Below are 19,175 nucleotides of genomic sequence, written 5' to 3' on the forward strand. Positions count from 1 at the left end.
CGGGGCTGCCAGGTGCTGGTTTTGGCCCCATGGGACTGCTGGCTGCCATCCCTTTGGGGCTCCTGGCCCATGGGTGCGGTGTGGTGGTCCCAGCCTGGCTGGGCACTGGTTAACTGGTTACTCAGAAGCATCACCTGGTAAGGTTAACCAGTTATCAGTTTACATCCCTATCAGAAACCCAGAAGAGTTACAAACCTGTGGGTGCTTAGTCAGGATGCCTCCCGCTGCCATGCCAGCCTGTCTTCTGTTGGCATTCACGCTGGTGAATCACGTCTTTGTCTGCAGCACAAGTAGTCAATCATATGGAGAGCACCTAATGACAGGGTAACAAACCCAGGTGTCCTACTTCTCTCAGTGCAATGGGACATCTGCTGCCACTCTTCAGTGCCTGACTAACAATGGCTGTAATGCGTGGCTATCAGGAGGGAACAGCTCCCCTCTGGCCCAGAGTGCAGTGAATCAGGACTAGAATGGGGCTGGGCAAGTCAGAGCACCCAGCAGTGTTGCTCAAGGGTGAAACATCAAATGTCTGAATAGAACCATCAGACTAACTCTGTCCCTGAAGCACACAAGCAGGTCAGATTTAGTGAATCCTGGTGGGAAAGTGCTCCGCAGATACAGGACTGGGGAAGCTTTATATGGAGACTTGTGGAACACAGAATGGGCCCGTGGTTCTCTCTAGTTGCCATGCCGATTAGCACAGCACTACCCACTACCATGCCCAGGCCCGAGCTTAACAGTCATGAAAAGACTTCTGAGCTGACTACAACTAAAGGCAGCTGCCCTGTGGCCAAATCCTGCAGTCCTTGCTTCATTCTGAGTAGAGCTGAGCAAATCATTCACAAGCAATAATCTCTTGGCTGAATTTCATTTTCCTTTCTGTCTGAGCAAATAGATTGGAATTTTTCCCAAATCGGTCCCTTCAAATGTTATCTCAAAATGCATTTGTTCTAGGGCTTGCGATAGAAAGTTGAGCCATATTGCTTAGTTGTGATTGGTCATACAAGCCCCAAGGAGTTGTTTCTCCTTCCTTCTCATAAGGCAGTCAGGTTTCTGGTGTGAATACTCAGAGAAAGAGAATTTACAATTCATTCTACGCAGGTATTTGCATGTGTGAATGTAAAATTCATTTCCCTGGAGAATGCCTGTGAGTAAAACTCCATTATTCAAGTATAAAAGGCTCCGTAGCCTGTCTCTGAAATTGGCCAGGGTCAAATGCTCCCCCCATCCAGTCATAGTACAGGATTGTACTATGAGAAAGGAGGACCCTTTCTTCCTGACCAGAGCCGGCAATTAGTGAAAGCCCTGAAGAAGGAGGGTTAATTATACTAATAACACGTATTGTAACAAGCATAACTGCAGAAGCTGTTCCTCTTCATAGTGCTGTCTACTTCCATCTGCTTGGAATTTACTAAACACTGATTATAAGTGAACAGGATACAAATCCCATTAGCAAACCCAAAGCCCACTCTCTTACCCCATGACTATTCCTCCTCCTTATCTCACTTACTAAAAGTCCTTGGAAGCAAAAGTACAATGAGGCACACTTTGTGAGTATTTCCCCCTCAGGCAAGGAAAGAATTTTGGAAAGTGCTTAGACAAGACAGCTTTCAAACATCTTATTGAAAATTGTCCCACATTTGCTAGTATTTAAACAAAATTAAGCCACATTATTGGCTTTTCTCCTTTCTTTTCAAATGAAAGCATAAATTTCATGCTCAGGAAGTGAAGTGACTAAAAACAGTCAGTAAAACGGCAGCAGATGGCATCGGAGTTCTACAGCCGTTTCTACTAATGCTATCTATCAGTGTACCCCAGACAGCCTCCCCTTGTTTTTGTCCAGAACCCCAAACTCCTCTGCCAATGTGTCTTACCCCAACCATCAACACTCCTAGCTATTCTGGATCAGTTGTTACATGAGCAATGCATGATCAAGTCTTTTATTTCATAAACATAACTGTCACCCGCCTGAATCAGTAGCTGTTTTCAGCTCCAAACTCCCTTTGAAAACAATGGGAGTTCTGTGCACAAAGCAAAACTGCAGGATCATCAGGCCCCGTCAGTTCAGTAATGGCAGAACACGGTCTGTGTGTGTGTGGTGATTTGTTAGGTGTCAACGCCACATAGATATCACCCATCATGAGAGTTGGACAGCAACATTCCCTCAGAGGGACACTGCATGTGATGGATATCAGTGCTGAGTGCACGTGAGAGAACATATTTCAAACCCCTTCAGTCCCCATGCTTAACAAACATTCATGTATTAAGGCTGGCATTTTGAAACATGCCTCCCGATTTCAGGATTTTGAAACCTGAGTACCGAGTTGCGGGGGGGTTGATGCTGATAGACCAGGTATCAGCTTATGCCAAGGGCATTGGCCCTCAAGTGAACACTAGCAGATGCATAGCTGGAAACGAGTCTGACTCACCCGTGTTACTTTAATGCGCGCGGCAACTCACAAGCATTTCATAAACGTATTGCTCAAATAGGCACTGATCTCACTTAGAACATTTGTAACCCATGCTATAAAGGTAATACTTAAATGTGTGTTCAGGAACTGACAATCCAGTAGGGAAAGACACACTCCCAAGTGCAAAATACTAGTTTTTACCAGACTCTGTCCCTATGGAATCTAAATGGGCCACTGAAAGCCAAAGAACAAGGCTTGATTCATTCATCCAACATACCCATGAAGAACAGAATGTACAGAAGCATTCATTCCACCAAGTTGACCTCTAGGAAGAGAGGGGTGAAAATCCCCCTTCCCAGAGGGAATTAGGGTCTATTAATGCTGTTTAGACACTTAGGCTACATCTAGACTACATCCCTCTGTTGGCAGAGAGATGTAAATGAAGCACTTCGAAAGTGCAAATGAAGCCGGGATTTAAATATCCCATGCTTTTTTTGCATAATCATGTAATGGCGCTCTTTACAGGATGGCTCTCTTTTGAAAAAGCACCCCATTTTCTAGACTGCAGTTTCAATTTCGAAATAGTGCTTTTTCGAAAGAGCACCATTACGTGATTATGAAAATGAAGTGCGGGATATTTAAATCCCGGCTTCTTTTGCACTTTCGAAGTGCTTCATTTACATCCCTCTGCCGACAGAGGGATGTAGTCTAGACACAGCCTTAAAGGGGCCAAGATTATTAATTTAGGTTAGTCCTACAGGATTTATAGTGCTGGTATAATTCAGCAGCTGAACCACCTTGTGAAGCCCAAGACTGCAACTCATTTGTATGTGTAGGTGTGCCTCTTTTAACCTTGTAAGTAACTCTCGTTTGTTTCTTAGCTAATAAATCCTTGGATAGTTTAGTACAGTATTGGCTACAAGTGTTGTCTTTGATGTGAGATTTAAGATGCAAATTGACCTGGGCTAAGTGACTGGTCCTTTGGGACTGGAAGTTCCTTGAATATTATGTGATCTTTTGTGTAAAGTAACCATCTATCAGATTCAGCCTGTCCTGGTGGCAAGGTAGATCGGAGTCCCAAAGGGGTCTGTCAGACTCCAGGGTAAGATTGTTATGGTGTCTGAGGAGATCACATTTGTTACGGGATTGGTGACATCTAAGTACAGAACTGATAACCGGTTTGGGGATTTTGCCCTGTTTCTTGCCCTGAAGTTGGTATCCTCGCTTCTGAGCCACTTCTGATTGCATGACAAGAGGGTTTAGTCTGCAACACCTTGGATCAGAGTTTTAGAAGTGTCAATACCCATGGCCCTCACTACATTTGGAAAGTCAGCTTGCCAAACTGGGGACCCCAGAAAAGAGACACCCAAAGAGACATTGCTTTTGAAATTGTTAGCCTGTATCTTCTTCCCTCTCCTCTTCCTTTTCAACCCCACCCTCAAATGAGGTTAGAAAGCATCACTTAATTCCTTTTCAGAGACTGAGAAACTAATGTGTAGTGACTTGCCCAAAGGTCATGAGCCAAACATAGAACTCAAGTCTCTTGTCATGTAATCCTGGGCTGTAATCACAAAACCATCCTGCATCCTCTGATACTTGCCTAGCCATGTTACTAGTTCCCCATCTCATTCTTGGAGTGAGAAAACCATCCATGAGTACAAAAGTAAATATCAAGTATGTAGAGAAGAACTTGACCTTTCTCTTGTTATCAGCCTCAAGTAGATTTTGAGATCTATACAGTCTTTTACCCCTAGAGCTCTCTGCAGCCAAATGAAAGTATAGCAGAAGGATTAGCTCCCTGTGGCTTCCACTGGTCAGCAATAAAGCAACCCACAAATGAAAAGAGAGAGAGAGAATCCCTCCAGAGTGCCAGAAAGTAACCAGTAGGGTATTTTTAAACATCATTGGGCCCATGGTAGTTCTTTGTACTGTGACATCCCTGGCAGTGGCTACACCTTCTTCTTTTCAGGCACTGGGCGAGAGGGAGCCTGAGATGGTTCCCTCTCACTAGTTGTCCACTCGGCCCCAGGGCAAGTCAAAGCTGTCAGCTGAGGCAAGTCCTCAGATACTCCTCCACCCTTCCCACCCCATTGCTTCTCTCCACCCATTGCACCAGGCTCTGTGGAGTAGGAGCCAACCATGTCAGCCATTTCTACTGGAGAATCCCTAGAGAAACCTTTTAGGAGTCCAGAAACTGTCTCACCCTCTTATATATATTTTTCATTTCGTGTTCCCCATCTGATCTGACCTATCCCTCACTCTTCCCTGGACTCTCTCCCCCAGAAGGTCTGTTTTCCTTCATATGCCTCCCCTCTCCCCATGAAAAACTCTGCATGTGCTCTGTTCTTTTCTTCTGCTACTTGTGATTGGCAGCCTCCGTCTCCAAGGATGCTTCTAGTTGGCTATATAATTAAACCTTTGTGTGCAGTATCCATTGTGTAGTAGGGGGTTAGCAGAGCTGGAAGTTTCCACTGACTAGGGTTAGTAGCATTTCTGGTAAAAGTAGCCTGAAACCCGTCAACGGTATCACTCTTCTACATTTGCTCATCTTGGATAGACAGCTGATGTAGAATCACTTGACACCCAGCTTTGGAAAAACCTTTCACAAAACTGGAGCTATTGTGTCCTCCAGCTAACGTAAATCCTGATTAGGATTCTGAAAAAATCCAAGCTGGTGATTTCCCCCCAGCCTGTGTTACGCATGCCAAATCAAATACCTAAGGGATCTTGCTGGACGACAATCTATCTTTCAGTGTACTATTGACTACATGACAAATAAGATTTCTTCCAAATCGAACGTTTCTTCTGAAGATTTAGACACCGCCTCTGTCACAATTGGCGGCATCTTGTAGAACAGTCAATTCATTTGCTACACCTCATCTGGGCTGCCGGGCGCGGGGCTTTAATACACCATGAAATACTTGCGAATCTTTGAAGTGCTCAGCACACAGAAACAGCAACAGTGCTGCTGCAGCGTGCTTCTTGGCAGCTGCCACTGGGAGCAGAGCACGCACCCAATCTCACGGAAAAAGCAAATATGGGAGGGCATGCATGAAGTAGTTTAGGAGCAAAACTGTCATTGGCTTTCAATAGACCGATGCCCCTAACTCTCTGAGGGTATGTCTACACTACCCCCCTAGTTAGAATTAGGGGGGGTAATGTAGTCATACGGAGTTGCAAATGAAGCCCGGGATTTGATTTTCCCGGGCTTCATTTGCATAAAGCCGGCCGGCGCCATTTTTAAATGCCGGCTAGGTCGGACCCCGTGCCGCGCGGCTACACGTGGCATGGACTAGCTAGTTCGGATTAGGCTTCCTAATCAGAACTAGCTGTACACCTCGTTCCACAAGGCGTACAGCTAGTTCGGATAGAAAGCCTAATCCGAACTAGCTAGTCCGTGCCGCGTGTAGCTGCGCGGCACGGGGTCCGACCTAGCCGGCATTTAAAAATGGCGCCGGCTGGCTTTATGCAAATGAAGCCCGGGAAAATCAAATCCTGGGCTTCATTTGCAACTCCGTATGACTACATTACCCCCCCTAGTTCGAACTAGGGGGGTAGTGTAGACATACCCTCACTTGTTGTAATGGGGTGGGAGTGACTCGCTGCTTGTGTGCACCCCATGCCTGAGGGGGTGTGCCCACACTCTCTGGCTGCAGACAGTCTCCAACAACTCACATCTTCGGCTGAGTCACACGTAGTCTGTCACTGACACACAAGGAAAACAACCCCCTACTGGAGTGCACAGTCCAATAGGACATAGGTGCTGACTTCCCCTCCATCCAAGGGTGCTCCTCCCATCTCTCCACCCCCAGCTCCATCCCTGCCCTGCTCCAATACACTTCAAGTCCCACCCCTGTGAGTCGAGAGAGGGAGCTTCATTGCTGGTGGGGGCTCTGAACCCATTAAATTTTCCTTATGGATGCTCCAGCCCCAGAGCACCCATGGAGTCAGTGTCTACACCACAGAGGCCTATCCCAGAACCCCACAGCTAGAACATCAGGTGCTGTAGACTTCCCAGGCTCATACCCTTAAAACAGTCCTGGAATCTTCAAACAGTCCCGGGCCTGGTAAGGGGCCATACTTCCATGGCTTCTTTCTTCCCTGGAGCCAGTATCTTCACCCTCTCAGGCCCCAGCTTGGCCACTCAACAGTTCAGGTCCCATTCCAGGGATGCATCAAAGTCCAGTATCACAGACCCACTTTCTGGTCTTCAATCCCCTCTCCTGGATCTAGGAAATTCCCCTCATTGGGGTTAAGCCATTCCGCCTGTGGCCAGTTGGGGAACCTTGTCCCACCCACGACTCCGGGTACCCATCCAGAAACCCTGCAAAGAGCATCAGGGATGGATTAACTTTGTGGGCCTGGCTCCAATCATATCTGTGCATCCCCCTTGGGTAGAGCTCTGCAATCTGTATCAGTGGAAACACAGGACTCTCTTGGGAACTGCAGCGGTGAAAAGAACAGAACAGAGACTGAATTTCCCAGGAGTCAGCACCTCACACTGCTAGCTCCTCCAACAGGGCTGTACGGGCCCCAGACTTGCGATGTAGACAGCTGCATGGAAAGATAGGGGGCAGGGCTGAGGGTGGTACAGCAGTCCCAAAGGAGCTGCCGGTGCAGGCTTCTGGGAATGGTGGCCCCATGTTCTGTTTCTTTTTGCTGCTGTGTTTCCCAGGAGAGTCCTGTAGTTCTGCAGATACCAATGTATATCTGTAGCTATAAATATGTATCCACGCATGGCTCTATCCCATGGTAAAAGATAGGACACTGACACAGAAGGGGTCTTTGACACTGTGCACCTCCACACAGGTTTTATACACAATATTTACAAGTTGAAGTCACAAATGGAGGTGGCTGCATCAGGGTACCAACAGTGGTAGCCCGAGAGCAAAGAGAACTCACCCGTGTATACAAAATAAACTGTAAAACCAGCTAACAAAAGCCAAGGCATCGACCAGATGCTGCGCCCACTAAAAGGGAGCCCTCACACTGGTTAACTCTTCCCATGTCTCACACGAACTATCAGGGTTTCAATGACATTATCGTATGTAACTGGGGAAAATCCAAAATCTGTTTTAAAAAATAAAAAAATATGAAAAATGTGAACACATTTTAATTACAGCATCTTTGATCATGTTGTTCTTGCTAGTCCTTCCCTCCAGGCAAAGCGGCACAGAGACTATGATGAGGATCATCTGTGCCTGGAAAAGATGGGGCCAACCCTCTAAATTTTGCCAAAGCCACATTTTCCCCTCCCAGGCACAAACTAGACCCATCCTATATCCTTACCTCCCCCTCCCCCGCAGTGCAAATTGGACCCATCCTACATCTTCATCTCACCCTCTGCCCCACTCCTGGTGCAGACTGGACCCCTCCCACACCCACCTTCAGACAGGGCCCCCGAAACTGTACAGGTCTTCCATTCCTCTCCAGGCCTGAATTGGAGCTGACCTGCATCCAATCCAGACCCCTCCCCAGGCGCAAACTGGAACTGTCCCACGCACATACCCCAACTGCACCTCCAAACTGGAACCATGCTATATCCCTTCCCTGAAGAAAAGAGGATAAGTCCCACATCCCTTTTCATACAGCAGCCCCAAACCAGAGCCTCCCTACCCAGGCCTGCCCTGACACCGCCCTGCCCCACACTCGTCTTCCCCTCCTTCCTCCCACGACACAACGCTGTCCCACTCCTGGAAGCTGGACCTATCCCATGCTCCTCCCCAGATATCAGTTGAACTTGTCCCACATCCCTCCCATTACAGTGCCCCCCAGCCTGGACCTGTCCAGCATCCCTTCCCAGAACTAACATGGATCTGTCTCATATCCCTCGCCAGACCTCAAATTGTGTGATGGTGTCTGACTGACCATTGTGGCACTCCCTGCCAGGTCTCGTGGGGGTCAGCTCTGCATGCGGGTGCGCTCTCTTCTGGTGGTATCCCATCACCTTCACCTGAGCTCCAGGGACCCAGGTCATTCTGAGGAACGTGGCATCCTCTTGTGGGTGCAGCTGATTGGCTGTGCTGCACTCTATGCTGCCCCCATCTAGGGGAATGTACTGCAATCTGACAGTCCATCCTATGCCCGCAGTGACAATTACAGCCCCGTGTCTGGCTACTTCCACAGTGGTGAGGGGAGGGGGACTCAAGCCCCCCCAATACTCTGGGTCCCAGCCCCAGGACCTTGTAGATGGCCCCTGTTCGTTGCATCTCCACCAATTCCTCTGTAGCTCTCTCTGGGATGTTACCCCACAGCCCCACCACTCTCTTTGCCCTCGCCTCAGGGCCTCAACCTGCAGACCACTGCAGCATGCCAGGAGCTGCTTTCAGGTCTCCAAGTCTCTGCTTGCAGCTCTGCTCTGTCCAGTATGCTTCCTGCCTTCATCCTGCAAGGCAACCGGTTCTCCCTCCTGAAGTTCCAGGGTATGACTGAAGCTGCTTTCCTCTGCAATCCTCATTATATGTATCAGCTTAGCCCTGATTGGCTGTTCCTCGCAGTCTCTCAATGATTAGCCTGGTGGTTCCTATTAGTTCCAGTTCGCCCTTTGAAGCCAAGGGGAGCCATGGGAAGCAGGGTGACCCTGAGCCTCTGCTTCCTGCAGCTCCTCTTGGCTGTAAACAGTGAACTGGAGCCAATGGGAGCTGCGAGGGTAAATAAACAATCCAGAGAGCCAGTTAGTAGGTTTCTCAAAGTGGTTTCACAGACCACTTTGAGAAACACTGAGATAGGATGATCATTTCATCCCATAGTATTCAAGATGTGAGTGTTCCATGGATTTGTAGTGCAAAAGTGGCTTGCTTTGCCATACTGATCAGCAAACCAATGTTGACAAGCTACATTTAAAGTCTGTGAAATACCAAGCCTTTAGACTACATCAACATGCAGAAAACCTTATAAGCCACTCACTGTCAAAGCCAATTGTAGAAGTATTTAATGTGGCTGTTAAGAATGCTGGAGGGACAACACAGTTTATGCAAACACACACTGCTGTCACATCATACTTTCTATTTAAGCAAGAGATACCACACACTACAAACTGGTAACCATTGTTAAGAGCACTGTCAGTTGTTAATCCTGAAATTGGATGTTGGTTCCAACCAAGACCAGCAATTGCTCACTGTCTTTCTGCAACGAACTCAACTGGCTCATTCGAAGCATGTGGTGCCACAGCGACGGACTCCGCAGTTGAAAAAGGGAACTCTCGCTGGGTTCTGAAAACATGCATACGTGGCAGATGAGTGCAGTGATGCAAATGGGCATCAAGTATTAAGTCATTAGGTTATTCTGATGTCTGCGGTAGGCCAGCAGAGGCATCTATAACAACCCACGTCTTAGAAGAGTGACGTGTTTGCAAATTGAGTCTCCAAAGGAGGGCTGCCTGTGCATTTGATGGAGTTGCAAAGTTCTCTGAAAGACATAGTGTTGTACAAGCTTTGATCTGCAGAGGCCATCTACTCCAATTGGCACTAGTGCAAGCTGCAGAAGCCCGAGACATTTAAAAAGCCCGACATTTAATATCTTCATCATACTGGTCTTCATCATCCCTGTCTTGCCTACTCTGTGTGTTCCCTGCCGGAGCATACTGTGCAGCCCACTCAGGCTTCTCTGTCTCGTCTTTGGATCCAGTCTAACAGGGGTCCTCCCGAAAGGAACCTCTCCCCCAAGCACACATGGAAAGCAGCTGGTTGCCCTTCTATAAATGGACTGCTCTGCGCAACAGAAACGAGCCTAGTCACCTATTGCAGACTGGGAGTTGGCTGCTTCCTTCCATTTACAAGAAGGAAGACAGAGACAAAATCGCCACTGGCCAAACAATATGGAAGGGGTTGGAGTGGAGCATGCCACCATGCCATAATACTGGGTAACCCCGCTAACCCCTTGATGACTATTTTAGGATAGTTCTCTGGGGGTGGGGCTTCCAGCTAGGGGACGTTGGACTCCTTCCTCTGGCTCCCCCGGCTGGCAGAGCCTAGGGCTAATACCTCTGTATGCCAAATGGGGAGCAGAGCTCTTACCTCTCTGATAATCAGGTGCTAGCCCCATTGGTGGTGAGGGGATGAGGTGGGGCTTAGCTGCAAATTTTGGGCGTGGGGTGGCCTTTTGCTACAGGCTCAAAGTAAGGGGGAACTATTTGTGGTCCCCAATCACACATGCCTTAAAGTAGGGAAATGATCTGTTCCTACTTATAATTTCCCTCTAAGTAACCACTGGGATACTTTATTTTTCATCTCAGATGGCGCACATCACTGTATCATCTGAGCTGCAATCTTAGAATCTTGCTGGTGGAGCTTTTCATCCTGCTTCTCTATCCTCGCCCCTCTTTTCTTCTTTCTCTCTGTTCCACTCCAAATCTGGCCAGCCTTAGCAATGACTCAGCTCTCTTGCCGGCTGTGCTTGGCATCACAGGCTGTAGCAGCAGGAGGAGCATCTCTCCGGGAATGAGAGCTCACCAATAGGAAGGAACCAGAGTGAGAGAGCCAGATGTTCTCCCAAGTCCGTTGTGTGAATCAGGATCCAGAGGCTAAGAGAGCAAGCTGTCCGTGTGTCCTGCCTGCAGCAGCTGAGACAGAAGCTTCTGTTCTTTGCTGTCCCTCCTGGGTGTGCTTGTCATATCTGCCGTGAAAGCAGTGCTCATCTTAACAAAAACAACCATGGAGCTGCTCTTCCATATTCCTCCAGAAAAGCTGCTTAGGGTCAGATATGACATAGCTGTGACACCAGCTGAGGCTTTGCCTCTTGCTGATAGCAAGAGATTTGGGGTCTGATTTCCCTCACACTGTTGAGCTATGACTACACTACAGAGTTTTTGTGAAAAAAGAGGCAAGAGTGTCCATGCAGTGTGGACGGTCTCTTGCGCTTTTGCGATGTGCTTTTGAGATGTGGACGCACTTTTGCGCAAGACCTTTTTGTGGAAGATCTCTTCTGCAAAAAGCTTCTTGCGCAAAACCCCCGCAGTGTTGACAAGCCTTGTAGATCAGTATTAACTTAGTCGAGTTGCATCAGTCTGAGTGAAAGGAAAATTGACCATATAGGCGAGCCTGTTCTTCCTTTCTGAGTTGGGGTCTGTGAGTGGAGGAGAAAGGGGGCGGGGAGCAGTGGAAGGAAGGAGAACTGGAAAGGAGAGAGATGTATCTAGAAGAGCAAGAGATAAGTGTCAATCTCATTTTCTCTCTCTGAATGACTTTGGCACCGAGCACCCTGCTCTTCGCTGGCCTCCGCTCTTATCATCCCAGGCTTGATGTGACCTTCCTGCTTTCCAGGCTTAAGCTTCTTATTCTATCAGTCACCATTTCTTTCCCCTTTTCTTTTGTCATGTTTTAATGAGCAAAGCGCTTATGCAAATAGGAGAAGGAAGAAGCAATTGCCCTTTATGGGAAAGGAAATTTACCAGGCAACCACAGAGACAGATTCTGATTTCATTTACAATATTGTCCCTATATTGGTTTCCATTCAATTATTCTTGTGTTACACAAAACATGAGAGCAGAATCAGGTCCTTTGCTTTCCCTGACCCCATTCTTCCATAATGGGCCCTGCACCTTATCTTGGGATGGAGCAATGGGGGTTGGTCCAAGAGAAAACATGAATGGTGCAGTTATTACCTGGCATACACCTATGCTCACTTGCCCCCTGCAAAATGGGTGGAAAATGCTTCCAAATCAGAGTGATACTTCTTGGCACAGGTGTGTATATAAATGATGACACTGGGTGCAAGACAGTCAAGAACCAAGCTCAGCATAAGGCAACTCAAGCTGGAAGGGGAATTGCGAGTACGCAGACTACAACTACCTCTCTGAAATGTGTTCAGAACATGGGGAACTCAAAGGTTTTCTTTTATTTATGGGCCCTTTTGATAGTCATAACACATGGCATTTGATAGCACTTTATATGCTCAAAACACTGTACAAACATTAGCTCTTTTTATGATCTACTAGAATACTTTTCCGGGGTTGCTCAGGTCCTTCAGATAAGGGGGCTGGAAGTAAGGGGAGGAGTGCAGGAGTCAGTTAGGAGGGGCTCAGTGCAGATGTTTTGTTAGTCTATAAAGTGCTACCAGACCATTTGTTGTTTTTTAAGTTTATTTAATTTAGGGAGTGATTTAGAGCTAAATAGTTACACTAGTGAAAGCTCTAGAGTGGATGCCATTAAACTGGTGAAAAGGTGCTTGTTACGGGTATCAGGAGTAGTTATACCCACATGAGCTATTCCTATTTATACAGATATAACTGAGACCACAGGATGGGGTTGTAGGGCTTTAAGTGTACCGGTGCAGTAAAAGCCATGAGACTTCCTCATGTAGACAAACATATAGCAATATTGAGGGTGTCCAATTTAATCTCTCCTGGTTTTGTTATTTGCAGTGACGCTCACTGTGAGCACTGGCACTGTAGTGGAAGAAGCAGTTATGCAATTCTGGAGAAAGGTTTCCCTCACCCTAATTGAACATGTGTGGCCAGGCCAAGTGAAAATCTAAAGGTGGCATTTCTGGGCCGAGCCTCCAAGGGTCTTCCCACCCTGCACCTGAGAGGTGTGATTGCAGTGTGTGCAGATGCAGAATACAGGGGTCTTACGGTGCCTTTAAAACCACCTGTGTGTCTTCCTGACTTTGAGCTACTTTGGAGATTGGAGTGGACATGGTGTAATTTAGATCAGTGTTTCTTAAACTTTTTAAGACCGAGGAACACCAAACAATATTTTTTTTAATGAGGAACACCAAGGATTTTTTGTTGAGCAAAAGGTCACCTGCCCCTTTAAGGGCAGCCATTTTGAATTCTGTTGTTCTCTGCGGCACACCTCCGACTGCCTCGCAGCACACCGGTGTGCCACAGAACACAGTTTAAGAAACACTGACCTAGATGGTCTCCAGGGACGGGGGTTGGGGTTCCCTAAATTATGGCAGCTTGTTGGAGCTGCCTTGTGAGATGCAGCATTGCCCCAAAGCTCCGCAGGAGTGCAGCCCAGCCTCTGAGACACCCCTCCCGTCCCCAACATCCCCTCGGGGCTTGAGAGAGAGTCCTCGAGAAGCACCCGAGGGAGCATCTTCCTCACTCCCTGTGCCGGGCGGGGGTGGGGGGGGAGTTCTTTGCAAACCAGCACTGGGGCTTTGTGGACAGGGGTGCTGGAACCAGTTTTCTAGTGGCGGTGCTGAAAAGTATTGAACAAGACTTCAACCCACGTGTGGGATGGGCCCTGCACTTCAAACCTAGAATGCTGCCAGACTCCTGATGCCCTTTGTTCCAGTGCCCCTGCTTTTAGAACCCCTTCAAACTGTGCTGACCCATGGACCTTGGGCTGAGGTGCTCACCCAAAGAGTTTTAACAAGCCAATTACAAATCCCTTATCCTCTCAGCTGTTCAACCTTCTCTTTTGTGACCATTATGATACCAGTTCCCCAGTCTCTGCAATGTCTTCCAAGGCAGAGACCTGAATTTCTAATGTGGAAACCACAAACCAAAAAGGTATTTGTAAACTCCATTTCATGTCTTCTGGGGAAAAAAAGCAGGAGTCCAATTTGATTTCCTGTGCAGGTCACCTTTAACACCCTTCTGGTTGTGTTAAAAGTGAAAAGATCATAGGAACTTTGGGGTTACTGTGTAAGTCGTGCTCTGAGAATAGGTGCACACATGTATCAATAGCTAACTCTGAACTCCTCCCTCACCTGAGCAGTCATGTTTTCTTCAGTGGAGAGTGTGTGCACACCAATATGAGTGCACACAACTGGGTCCCACAATACTTGGGAGCAGGCAATCACTAAATAGAACCAGCTACGGGCTAGAATCCAACCAGGGATTTGCAGCCAATGCAAACAGTTTTCAGATGGCTACTGACCAGGGACAACATTAGATCCAGTGGGGCCCAGGGCTGCAGCCCTGGAGCCCGACAGGGGCTAACGGCCCAAGACCCACTCCCTGGGCTGAAGCTGAAACTTGATCAACTGACCTTTGCAGGGGGCTCCATGGCGTGCAGCCTGGGCCATTGCCCTGCTTGCAACCCCTAATGCCATCCCTGGGGTTTATATGCAGAAACACAGTTATGACACACGGGGACTGTAGAGTTTTTATAGCATGTTGGAGGAGCCTTGGAAAGAGAAAGATTGTGAACCCCTGCCCTATAGTCTGTTCAGTACTGCTTTATCCTGCCTGCTTGAGTGTAGGGCTCTCAAGCACTTCCGTTCAGCAGAGGAAAGAGATTTCTCCAAAGTTCCAGGAAAGCTGATAAGCCTTTTGATTTTGTTTTTCTGGGTCTCATATGAACCCACCCTTTCTGACCTGGAAGTGGGCCTTGGGGGTGATGAGTCCTGGCGACAGGGGGGAAGCACAGGGGACAATTGTCCTGGGGCCCAGAGATTCATAAGGGCCCAGAACTCCAGCAATGGCAGCTGTTGGAGCCCCACGCCCCTTTGAATCACTGCTGGTGGGCCATGCCTGGTGCTCTGCGTGGCTCTAAGAACTGGGGGGAAGGGTGGTGCTGCAGTCCAGGCGAAGCTGAGGACTGGCTGCCCCGCCCCCACCACTTCCACGCGAGGCCCCACCCCTTCCATAGGTGCAGAGATGTCCCCTCCTTCTTGCACACACTTTGCTCCTGGGCCCATGAAGGCTGTTGGCCCCGCTGGGGGTGAGGGCCTTAGTACTGGGAGCACATTGACTGCTAGCTCATACAGACAACATAGCTTCCTTCCATTCGTTCCTCTCACAGGAGAGCAAATTACCTGCTGAGAGCCCAGCCCGCCCCGCTCCCCCCAGTCCCAACTAATGATATGCATTCCTGGCCCTCTCCAGTTGCTCTTTTTGTGTGCATTTGTGTATATCTGCTGTACATGACCCGTGTAAAACTCCATTGGCTGTACAGCTCTGGCAGGCTCACGGAGCTGTAAAAGGAATGTAGAAGCTGGGACATACTGGTACACTCTGCCCTGGGGCTGGTGTCCTTAGTGGGGGCACGGAGGGCAGTTCTGGCCCCCAGAAGTGACTGGGCCTCAGATGGAAGGGACGGGGCTGAGGACAGACACTCCCCCCCAGACAGTCCTTCACGGTCAGCAGCCAGGAGCTCTGGGGCTGCCACGATGGACTCCAGGAGCCCTGGAGCTCCAGCAGTGATTTGAAGAGAGTCCCCAAGTCCTTTTAAATCACCAGGCTCCGGAGCAGCTACCCCTTTTGCTCTTCTCCTGTCGGTGGCCCTGCTGGTAGGGTCTGGGGCAGCTATGGCAAAGCACTGCCACACCACACTGCCAGGGCCTATTGGCAGGGCCACCAACAGGAGGGAGCAAAAAGTCAGCCATGGGCAAACTAGTACCAGAGGCCAGTTCTTACAGGTGCGACACACCTGCCTCTGTCTGTAAAGCAGTCTGTGGTGCATTCATATGTATTTATATAGTTGTACGCCCTTCATTAACCTTTAGGTAAACATTTTCTATGAACGGGGACAAAGCGGAGTCAAAGGCACCTAGACAAAGGGTCTCTCTGTTCTTTGCAGATAACTACCCCCGCCGATCCGACCATCTCACGACACCAACCACAGGTCTTGCAGGATATTTATCCATAAAGAGTAACGTGTAAGGTATCTACAGAAAGCTCATAACTTGTCCAGATTTATATTCATTGTCAGATGTAGGTACTAGTAATATTTAAGGAATAATGTATTTATATTGAAACTACGCTTTATGGACTTGGATTAAAAATTAGACACCAGGGGATAATATGTCTCAGTGATGGCTCATTGAGGCAGGAGGGAATTGTCGCTGCCACCCGGCTAAGGCAATGATGCAGTGCGAAGCTCAATTGTCTAGCCTTGCTCCATCTCAAGACTCGCAGGGGAAGCCATTAGAGACAACAGCAAACAATCAAAGCCTCTTGAAGGTAAAAAGGACATTACAGTAAGACAGCACCGTGGGTCTGCCTGTCTAGGAATAGAAACAAGATACTGTTTCACTAGGACACAGAGGAATGGGGGGTGCTCAGTATCCTTTCACAGGGGAGACATCTTGAAAAGCAAGGTGTTTTCAAGAAAAATTGTATTTCGCTTCTTGCCAAGCAGCTCTGTAGCAGACAGGACGTGTGTGTGTGTGTGTGAGAGAGAGAGAAAGAGAACCTGTTTTATTAATCAGATAGGAAATGTAACGATTAAATGAGTTTTAGACCCAGGTTTAAAGATTTTTAAATTTAAAGATTTTTTTGGTATGGTAGCAATTTGTTTCTACCACTCTCTGTTGTTTCTAGTTAAATATTTATTCTTTCTTTAACAAGCCCACTTTTGTTTTAAGTGTTCACAAGTGCTGTGTTTATAGAAGCAGTAGTTTAAGGTTATGGGATATATAGCTCCTTTGTGGTAAGGGAACTGGGATTTCTGTGAGTGGCTATCACAGGGGAATGCTTTAAAGCAGTGGTCCCCAACCTTTTGGGGCTCCAGGTGCCAGGGGGCAGGGCCGTTCACGTGCCACGTGTCCAGGGGTGGGGCTGTGCATGCGCCACGTACCCGGGGCTGGCACTGCACATGTGCTGTGCGCCCGGGGCAGGGGCCGCCCATGCGCCACACGCCCGGGGGCGGGGCCGGCCCTGATCATTCGATGGGCGCACATAAATGCCCCGGCGGGTTCCCTGGCGCCCGTGGGCACTGTGTTGGGGACTACTGCTTTAAAGGAACTCAGGGGTAGGAGATGTACCTCTTGTTAACTTGCAAGGTAAAAACAGAAGGGCTGAGTGGCTAACATTGTGGTGGTGGTAGGCAGTTAATATCCAGCCACCATGCACAAGGCTATCTCTCACTAGAGGTAGGCAACTCACAGTCCAGGGTACATTGGGAACCAGAGCTTTCAAAAGAAAACAGAGGCTTGTTATGCAGGGCCAAAGGTAACCATCGCCAACCTTGAAAGATGCCCTGCGTGAATACAAAATTGGTATCCACATCTGCATCTGCAAAAAAGATCTGCAGATATCTGCAGATGCGGATACCCATAGATATAAAGTAGAGACCTGAAAATGTTCAGGGTTCTAGATACAAAATTTGTTCTGCAACTGCATCTGTATCCACAAAAAAGAGCTGCAAATATTCACATCCACAGATGCGGATACCCAGGGATATAAAGCACAGATACCTGTGGATCTGTCTTCCCTCTCCCCACTACCCACTTCACCACCACACTCCCTCCATGTTGCCATCCCCCATCAACATGGAGAACTGCTGCATCACTGAAGGGAGGGTCAGCTAGGCCTTCTTGAGAGAGCCAGGGCCCCACGGTGTAGAGATGGTAAGCAAAGGGGCAGCTGATTTGTTCCTTTTCACTTCCCACTTGACTCAAGTATGTGCATCACCTTTGTGACATAAACAGATTGCCCAGGGAGTCCGTACCAGTGTCTCTGATCTGAGTCACAACAATGCAAATTGGGACGAGAAGAGAAAAAGAGGTGAAAGAAGGAAGAAGACGCATTTTACTGCCAAAGCTTGTTCCAGATTCATGTCTAGTAATAACCAAGGCCATTTCTGTAATATGGTGATTACAGCAGTATAGCTACAAATCTGTGGTTGTGCCCATATAACCCTGGGGAATAGACAGATATCCAGAAGATTTTTTTAAAAAAAATCACTGTAGAAACACCACCTCCCAAAGTGATGGTAATTGGGTTTATGGAAGCATTCATCTGTCGACACGGCTGCGTCTACAGCGGGGCTAAGGTTGGCATAGCTACATCGCTCAGGGGTGTGGATTTTTCATTGCCATGAGCTTGGTAGTTATGTCAACCTGAGTTTTAGGTGTAGACCAGGCCTGAGTCAGGTGCAACACAAAGCAGATACCTCAGGTATGTCTCTGACAGAGCTGGGGAAAGGCTGCAGAACCAGCTAGCTACAAGGGTAGCTACAACTGCAGAGATCTTGCCAACTGCTTCGACTAGCTCAGACTGTCACATCTGATGTGCACACACACATTGGATTTTTTTTCAGCTTTCACACCTCTCCCAGCCATAGGTCAAATTTCAATAATGAATATTTCCTTTGCTCTTCCTGTGCAGTGATATGGATTATCCTGTGAACCCCTTTTGTCTTTGTGACATGGCCTAGAAGCATGGGTGAGGGAAGAGAATGACACCCACATATTGCAGATGCAATGGTAGGAGGTCTCTCCCTAAAGGAGGGACAGGGGAAGGAGGTACTCTCAACCCATAAGACAACAGTCCCCAAACTTTTCTGGTTACATGTCCCTTATCCCAGTCCACGCACTCCTGAGCCAGGATGTGGACAAGGTAAAGGGGCAAGTCTGGGGCCAAATATGAAGTGGGGCTGGGTGGCATTCCCGCCCCTCTCCACATAGGGACTGGCCCAGGCCCACCGTACCTCCCTGCCAAATGTTCCTTTGTGCCCCCCAATTTGGGGACCTCTGCCATAAGAGCTCATTATCATTTTGGCTTCATGTAAGCATTTGGAGTTCCCACCTAAATTAGATTCTCTTTTTAAGGTCTTCTGCCTTGCTCACCCCTTCCCTTCCCTGAATCCATGATGCCAAACTGAGCTACGCCAGTATAAACCGTCTTTGCAGCAGTGCAGTCTACATCCATGGGGGTTTGTACTAGTGTAACTCAAGCAATGCTGATACATCTGTGGGCATTTTCTTAATATAGCCATGGTCCAATTCATCACTGCCTGCACTTTGGGTGTAATTATCTCCTATGCACAGTGGATGTAAAATACCATCATTTGGACTTGGATGCATTTTACATTCATTTTGCACAGGTATCGGATACACACAAGGTTCAAGGCAGTGGCTGATGAGGCC

Source organism: Pelodiscus sinensis, chromosome 1, assembly GCF_052426305.1.
Source record: "Pelodiscus sinensis isolate ZL-2025 chromosome 1, ASM5242630v1, whole genome shotgun sequence".
Taxonomy (NCBI): Eukaryota; Metazoa; Chordata; order Testudines; family Trionychidae; genus Pelodiscus; species Pelodiscus sinensis.